Here is an 8,669-nt window from a genome sequence, read left to right as displayed (position 1 = left end):
GCTGCTCCTCTGGGCTGTCTGAATTTTCTGAGCTTGTTTTATTTTTGACAGGGAAATCTTGCTGACAGGATGTTCTTGGGTTCTGAGAGCACTTCTCGGGCCCATGAAACCTCACAGCACGTTTTGCGTAGCATTTTGCCTGGTCTTCCCTCCCCACCCCAACCCCCAGAAATCAGCATCATGTTGATTCAGCGCTGTGTGATGGTGTTGCATCATGAAACACTGATGAGGCGTTAAGATGTGGTGACACCATGAGAATGGTGTAGAGAGGAATAAACCAACTTAGAAGTCCTAACTCCAAGAGGAGCTTCTCCGTGGCTTCGTAGCATTACTAGACCACCCACTATCTCATTTTTGATTCAACCTTTTGAGGTCACCTAGCATCCAGTTGTCTTTTTATAAACTGAATTGGCTTCCCATCTTTGAGTTATAGCTAACTTGAATTGCCATGTCACTTTCCTTGCCTAGTAAAATTTCTGTTCTTTGGAAAGAAGACAGGTAGAAATGCAAACTACTATTTCTTGTCATGCTGAAAAGACGCTAGGTGGCTTTCCTACAGAAATGAGGCACAGTCTCTTTTGCGAGGCGCTTTAGGAAGATCGGGGTTACAATATGCAGAGTGGCCAAGGTGCTGCCTGGCTGAGTCTTGGTCTAGCCATTATAAATCAGTTAGATTCCTTGCAGACAGCACAGTCCTCCAGGCAGTCTTCAGGAAGGATTTTGAGGTGGAGAGGGTAGCAGCTGTATGGATGAGCTCAGGAAGGGGGCAGCACGGGGGAAGGCCTGGAGACGTTTGTGAAAAGGGGCATGTATAAAAATGCTGCAACTCTGAGAATGAAGAGGCAGGATTTGGCCACTTGTGGATGTTATGGATAACTATGCCAGAAAGGAGACTTCCTATATTCACTGACATTAGCCATCTACATACGGTGCCCCATTTCTGACCTCCACTCCTGCTGTCTGCACAGTTTTGCAGCTACACGTAGCTCCCAAGTGCTCAGAACTGAGTGTCCCTGCAATATTTTGACATAATGTATTCATTTTAACAGCTTCACTACACGAACTATGTGCAGTTCTATGGGGAAAGAAAGGCCATTTTTCAAAGACTTCTGCTCAGACAATAAAAAGGGTTAAAACAGATTAGTGGAAATACAGTGGGGACTAAGCACGCTGCTCCTGTTATATTTGCCTGACATTGCTAGGAATCTTGCATAACTTTGCTTTCTTTGCTCGTCACCATAAGTTGTTTCACTTCTTTATCAAAAGTTCTAGCGGATCTCACGTGAATAACTCCAGCCTAATGGGGCACTAGCAAATCATTATATGATTGAGCGGATTGTTCTTTAGTTTGTTTCTACAGCATCATAGAATTCTTTGATACTTTCCAGTCAACGTAATGACCGAGGTACCCGCCACAAAGATTTCACATTCTAATTTAGACTTGACACAGGAAAGAGAAGGTAATAACTAGTGGGTAGTGGATGGGAATGTGAGGGTTACCCCAGTGAGAGGTCATGAACTGAGCTTTTTATGTGCACATCATGTTAGATCTTCTACCACATGTATGGTAGTTTCTTGAACATCCATGCAGAGCAAAGAGCGCTTTGGCTTTTAATGAGAGATTCTGCCCTGAAAAGTGACTGCACGGTTGGCATAGTGGGTTACTGTGACTTCTGTGGTCTCTTTTCAAGTGTAACAATGTTTTTTGTTGGGCCTGCAAATTCTGCCTCAGATCTCGGTGTCAAGCCGGGTTTATCCTCCCCATGCATCATCACTGCTTAAGTCTTGCCTACACACAAGCTTACATTGGTTTAGTTAAACTGGTTTGGTGCAAAGCTCTGTGTGGACACTCTTATTTTAGTTTCAGAATGGCTTACTACTGTTTAGTTTTAAACCAGTTTAAACTGAAATAAGCCTGGTTGAAACTAAAGAAAGAGGGTCCACGTGAAAGGGGGTCCCCTAGAAAGAGGGAGTCTTTTTCACTGGTCTAACTAGATATGTTTGAAATTGCACCTTAAGTTAAACAAATGAAACTCTGTGTGACGGGGTTCCTGGGGTGCAACCTGAGCTGTGGGACAGCTGAGCCCTCTGTCCCACCAACCTGGGGTATCCCTCTCATTCTGTGAAAAGCTCCAAACCTCTGGCAGGTCCTGCACTTAGACATCCTGCACAGGCAGGGATGCACCCAAATGAGTTACATGAATGCTTCTCTCAGCCACTCACAAACCAACAATAGAGAGCTCCAGCCAATTCCCCCCAGCCTTGCACCCCAGGGCTGTACCGGCCTGCCCTGGTCAGAAGCCTGAGCAGCGTAAGTTCATTAAGTTCAGCACTTCTACAAAGGGAAGTGAATGTTCACCAGACTTTGTACCCTGAGCCGATTTCCCAAGCACTTCAATCAAATCACACTGTTTTAGGTAAAATATAAAACAGATTTATTAACTGCACAAAGATCGATTTTAAATGATTATAAGTAGTGAGCATAGAGATCAAAGTTGGTTACCTGAGAAATAAAATAAATTCACAGTCTAAGGTCTATAAACTAGACAGGATTTGAATCAAACAGCGTCTCACCCTGACACTACAAGCAGGTCACAGATCTTTCAGACCCTTCACCCTCTCCTGCACCCTAATCCCCTGCCCCAACCCAGAGCCCGCACCCAAACTCTCTCCCAGAGCTCCTCCTGTACTCAACCCTCTGCCCCATCCCAGAGCCCGCACCCCAAACTCCCTCCCAGAGCTACTCCTGTACTCCAACCCCCTGCCCCAACCCAGAGCCCGCACCCAAACTCCCTCCCAGAGCTCCTCCTGCACTCCAACCCCCTGCCCCATCCCAGAGCCCGCACCCCAAACTCCCTCCCAGAGCTCCTCCTGCACTCCAACCCCCTGCCCCATCCCAGAGCCCGCACCCCAAACTCCCTCCCAGAGCTACTCCTGTACTCCAACCCTCTGCCCCATCCCAGAGCCTGCACCCCAAACTCCCTCCCACAGTCTTGGGCAGGTGGGAGGGAGGGGGACTTGGACCCATTCTGGGCACCACCAAAAATTATACAAACCTGCCACCCCTGAACGAGATCTATTCCGAGCCTTTGCCTTTGCCAGGGTTATACAGGAATAGTAAGAACACAGGCCTGGTTTTTATTAGAGAAGTAGCACCGTGGTTTGATTGATCTACGTATGCCAGTGCTAATCTCTAAATTAGAAGCTAACTAGTTTAAGCCTCATTTAATTCAGTTTAGTGTAATTTAGTAATTAAGCAATTGGACTTTTAATACTGGTTCCTACTGAGTAACTGTGGGCAAATCACCTAAGCTAGTGATGCTTTTCTTACTCATCTGTAAAATAAAGGTAACAGTATTTTCCCGTGTCTCAGGCCTGTTGAGGCCTAACTAATAATTGTAAACTGACAAGTATGAAGGTTATTCCTAAGGAAGATGTAAGACAAGAACTTGAGTCCTCATGGCCCCAGCCTGTGTTAAGTCCTTGTGGCCGTGTGGACTTTGTTGCTAGCAGATCTCTGCTTTAGCTAAGGTTTGTACCAAGAGGCCAAGCAAGTAGAGCCGGTTGGCAAATTTCGGACGGACCAGTGCTCCATTGGCAAACACTGATCCAACAAAACGGAAAGGTTTTGCAGGATCGTATTGGTGGTGGTGACGTCTCTGATGGAGACATTACCCGATTGCTTAGCTTTCATGTTATCCTTTCAATTGCGCTGCTGTCACGCGTTGTTGCTTCTGTAGGCAGAGCAAACTGCATACATCAGGGACTCCCTCTGTTCCCCACCATGAGTTCCCGTGTGCCAGCTTCCCATTCCCCTCTATTTGAGGGGCTCGCTATAACCTCCATTCCTCCCTCATGCCAGGGGTTCTGTGTGCCCCCTCTGCCCCAGGCCCCCAGGCCAGGAGCTCTGTGTGCCCCCTCTGCCCCAGGCCCCCAGGCCAGGAGCTCTGTGGTACCCCCCACTGCCCCCAGCCCCCCATGCCAGGAGCTCTGTGGTACCCCCCACTGCCCCCAGCCCCCCATGCCAGGAGCTCTGTGGTAGCCCCACTGCCCCCAGTCCCCCATGCCAAGAGTTCTGTGGTGGCCCCCCCCATATTATATAACTAATAGAAACTATAATGAAGCATTTGGATGAAGTCCTTTCTAGATTTCTGAAATGACCTTTTGGGGGGAAATTTCCAAGGTTCTACTTTTTGCCCCAAATGGGGAGGAAAAGAAATTTTGAAATGTCAATTTCCCCCAGGACGGACATGCTGAGATTCTATTAGCTCTACCTGCAAGTCAAGATCAGCTTACCTACAGCACATGCATTGGTGCATCCATTATAACAATCCCCCATGCAAAGAACATGTGACGATGTTAGGCTTTAAAAGGGATGTCAGAACAATTCTTGACAGACAGATTCTCCCAAAGGAAACAAGGTCAGAGTAACCCAGCATGCAGGGTTGTTCTCAGGAGATGCCTCAGCCGGAGTCCAAGGGAACTGAATGTCAAGACATAACATTATTAAATGAGAGGTTATATAAAAAGACTTATAGCGAGGAAGCTCTTTGGTTCTATTAACAACATCCTGCATTACTGACACGGCCGGTCTCTAAAGAAAACAAGGAATAAAGAAAAGAATGTTTTTATCCTCCCCCTAGCTTAAATCCCCTGCCATTTTGAGATGTGTTTTCCCATACATAACACCATCTCTGGCTGGTAGAACTACAGTTATAAAGCAAGCAAACAAGGGAGTAATCTCTAAAATTACATCACAGAACGTTCAGCCTGATTGTTTTAAAACCTCAGTGGTGTTAGTTACAGCTTTGAACCACCTACATTTTTGTGTCTGAAGAATTTTATTCCGGGGTCAGGAGGGGTTTCTATTACCAAGAGATCATTCCCACATATCAAGCTCTGAGATTTGCCCCTCAAAGGCCCCTGTGCAATAAAGATGGTTAGGAACCAGCTCCCCTGATCCGAATGCCCCCAAACTTTGGGAAAGCTCCTAATGGGACCAAACATTGCCCCTGTCCCCTATTTTTAAAATGGGGACAATACTACTGGGGGGAGGGATAGCTCAGTGGTTTGAGCATTGGCCTGCTAAACCCAGGGTTGAGAGTTCAATCCTTGAGGGGGCCACTTAGGGATCTGGGGAAAAATCAGTACTTGGTCCTGCTAGTGAAGGCAGGGGGCTGGACTCGATGACCTTTCAAGGTCCCTTCCAGTTCTAGGAGATGGAATATCTCCATTAATTTAAATTTACTTCCCAGGGTGCTGTGAGGATAAATACATTAAATAGATTGTAAAGCATTTTGAGATCTACTGATGTAAAGCACTTATGTAAGAAATAGGCATTATTAATTATTATTTAAGAGTCTCTCTTCATAACCCATAAGGTAGTGTATCAACCTGAAATGGATTTAATTAGAAGTTGGGATGGATTTTCATCACTTTCCTCCTTTCCACTGTTAAAACGCTGAGGTTTTTCTCATGCGATCAGTGGATGTTGGAAATGCCATGTATCACAAATGGAATATTTTTATTCAAAGCGGGGGAAAGGGGAAGAGTAAATTTAGGTATAAATATTTAATCCAGCAGTCCCAAACTTTTGAGAATTGCCCCCCTTACTCATGTCTGCACCCTGCGCAGAGCCGGGGCTGGGAGCGGGGCTGTGGCTCCAGGGGGGAAGGATATGTGGACTGGAGTAAGGGAGTGAAGGCTGGGGCCAGGAACAGAGCCGCAGACAGTGGCTGAGGCTGGCGTGGGGCCAGGAGCGGAGCCGCATTGAGTCTGGGGATGGGCCAGGTGCAGGGCTGGGAGCCAGGGACGCAGCTGGGGGTGGGACCGGAGCAGAGCTCGGGGCGGGGAGGGGTGTATGGCACTCCCTCCTCGTCCCCCCATTCCCCTCCCGTGAGGGCTAGCCTGGGCCGCCACGTCCCCCCAGATGTTCATCCACACCCCCCTAGAGGAATGCGCCCCACGCTTTGGGGGCCTCTGATCTAATCTATCGTTTTGATCTCTCACTTGTGATTGTGGCAGTTGAGTGCCTGATGTCAGGGAGAGAATGCTTTGCACTTCCAATACACTTTTCAAGCTGTACTGGACTTCTATGGTGCATCTTCACCTCCACAGTATTGCAACAGGATGGCGATGATGCTTCATCGTGTCGTGGGCCAACATCCTCCCATAAATGTCATGATGGGTTGATGCAGTGTTGTTGTAGCCCTGTCAGCCCCAGGATATTAGAGGAACAAGGTGGGTGATCTTTTATAGGACCAGCTTCTGTTGGTGACAGAGACAAGCTTTTGAAAGCCCAATAAAAGATATAGACTAAAATTGGAACGCTACAGAGAAGATTAGCATGGCCCCTGTTCAAGGATGAGACAGAAATTTGTGAAGTGCTATCACCCTGTGTCTCTATGATGGGTTGATGTCATTTTTGCCTCCAAAGAGCAAATGGGAAAAATGGTGACCCCTCTTGGTCTTTCCAGCTAAACAGGCCAAATTATGCCTGGCCCTGCATTGGGTGCTCAAAAGAGGGAAGAGAGGGCATGCAAGAGTCCCTTATCCTCCAACATACCAGCACATAGGACGTAGGGTTCAGGTGCTGAGGCATACAGGTGTAGCAAGTCACTGGGGATCTCCACAGCTAACAGCATGAGCTGCTGTAGTTTGAACTAGAGAGCCAGGACTCCTCAGCTGGGCCTGTAACAGACTCCTATCAGATTCACAGATTCCAAGGCCAAAAGGGACCATTGTGATCATCTAGTCTGACCTCCTGCAGAACACGGGCCATAGGACTTCCTGAACTAATTCTAAAGCAGACCTTTCAGAAAAACATCCTATCTTGATTTTAAAATTCTCAGTTATGGAGGACCCACCACATCCCTTGGTAAATTGTTCCAAGGACTGTCAAAAGGTTGTGCCGTATTTTTAGTTTGAGTTTGTCTTGCTTCAACTTGTAGCCATTGGCTCTTGTTAGACCTTTGTCTGCTAAGACCGAAGAGCTAGGGTGACCAGACAGCAAATGTGAAAAATTGGGACGGGGGTGGGGGTTGATATGAGCCTATATAAGGAAAAGACCCAAAAATCGGGACTGTCCCTATAAAATCGGGACATCTGGTCACCTTGTGAAGAGCCCATCATCAGTTTTTCTTCCCTATGTAGGTACTTAGACTGTGATCAAGTCATCCCTTACTCTTCTTTTTGTAGAACTAAATAAATGGAGCTCCTTGACTCTATCTCTGTAAGGCATATTTGCACCTGTGGAATGGGCACAGAAGTGGACCTGTAACACACACAGAACAGTGGGTTACACAAGGTGTATGTGTGGGAGACCAGTGTGGCCTGGAGTGCAAGCAGCTGTAAAGATGAGTGCAGATCACAGCTTTCCAATGGGTGTTGCAAGAGGCATGGCATACACTGGTCTCCTCTGGGGTCCAAGGAGGCGTTAGGGCTTCCACAGTCATCCTGCCTCCTTTTGTTCCTCTCCCGAGCACAGTGATCCCTCCTCCTCCAGTGAATGTATCCATCACGTCACCCCTTAGCTCACTGACCAGGCCAGACAGATGGAATTCCTTTGAGATGAGGAACAAAGAGGTAACAGAGTATGATTCTGTTGGTTGCAAACGCCTGATGCTCTCAGCTGCAATTAATGAGTGTCTCAGCTTTTCCTCCTTTACAGGGAGGGAAAGATGGTTTCCCTTTACTCTTGCATGTGAATTCTGTTGAAATGGCTCTTAACCATGGCTTCACCACATTATCTGAAGAAAAGATCCCAGAGAAGGAGAGGAATATTTCAGGGTGGTTTCAAAAGGTGGTTGAACTAGGAGAAACCACGTAAAATTTACAAGGAAATTTTCAGATGAATGTCATAAAATAATTGACAGCTCTTAGATTATAGAATGGTCTCCCTTGGGAGAAGATAGAAGCCCCATCGAGAAGCCTAGACGAGGCAAAGCACTGAGAATATACTGTAGCAAGATGGATAAAAATTGATTTAAATTAAATACAGGTTTTTTATTTAAATTAAATACAGGTTTATTTTTTAAAACATAAACCTATTTATAATTTAATTTTGAAATTGGCAACCTATATTAAGGCCTACATTTAAATAAACATTATAAAAATTAAGTAGGACATGTTTCCTGCCAAGTTTTAAAGAAAGTCTGACCACTGAACTGGTAGAAGTCACTGGTTAAACACCTTAAACTCATTTGTTGAAGTGCTAAATCAGCTTTTGACAGCAGTAGTCTCTTCTGCAGCTGCATAGAATATTTTTTTAATGTGTTTATTCAATTAGCTCACTTCAATAACTAAGGTCATTCAAAGTTGAGAAACCAATTTGCAGTTGAAAAAGCAGGAATGCTTGTTTTCTGCTTCCAACCTATAAATAAAAACTAGGTGTGAAATGATGAGATCTACCAGTTCTAAAACCTTGAATGACATGCTGACCAGTCAATGAATCAGTTCGATTCATTAACTACAGATATTTCCTTTGTTTAATATATCAGTTAGTTTTAAATGCAAAACATGTTTTGATAAACAATTTTTTCTTATGTATTGAGCACATGTAAGGTTGGTTTATTTAATTACAAAAAATGAGAATGCTGTTCTTGTGCATTTTAATTGAAATTGAATTTCTATCCCAATAGAGCTTGATACAAATCACAAGTAAAAAATAT

The 8,669-nt window shown here is 45.5% G+C and overlaps 1 pseudogene; it reads left to right on the top strand.

Moving 5' to 3' along the window:
• The first annotated feature begins 6,285 nt into the window (after nucleotides 1-6,285).
• Nucleotides 6,286-6,398, top strand: LOC112060342 (U6 spliceosomal RNA; annotated as a pseudogene).
• The last annotated feature ends 2,271 nt before the right edge of the window (nucleotides 6,399-8,669 follow it).

This window comes from Chrysemys picta, chromosome 9 (genome assembly GCF_011386835.1).
Source record: "Chrysemys picta bellii isolate R12L10 chromosome 9, ASM1138683v2, whole genome shotgun sequence".
In the NCBI taxonomy this organism is placed as follows: domain Eukaryota; kingdom Metazoa; phylum Chordata; order Testudines; family Emydidae; genus Chrysemys; species Chrysemys picta.
The sequence above is the reverse complement of the archived record's forward strand: the minus strand, read 5'-3'. Positions and strand labels throughout refer to the sequence as shown.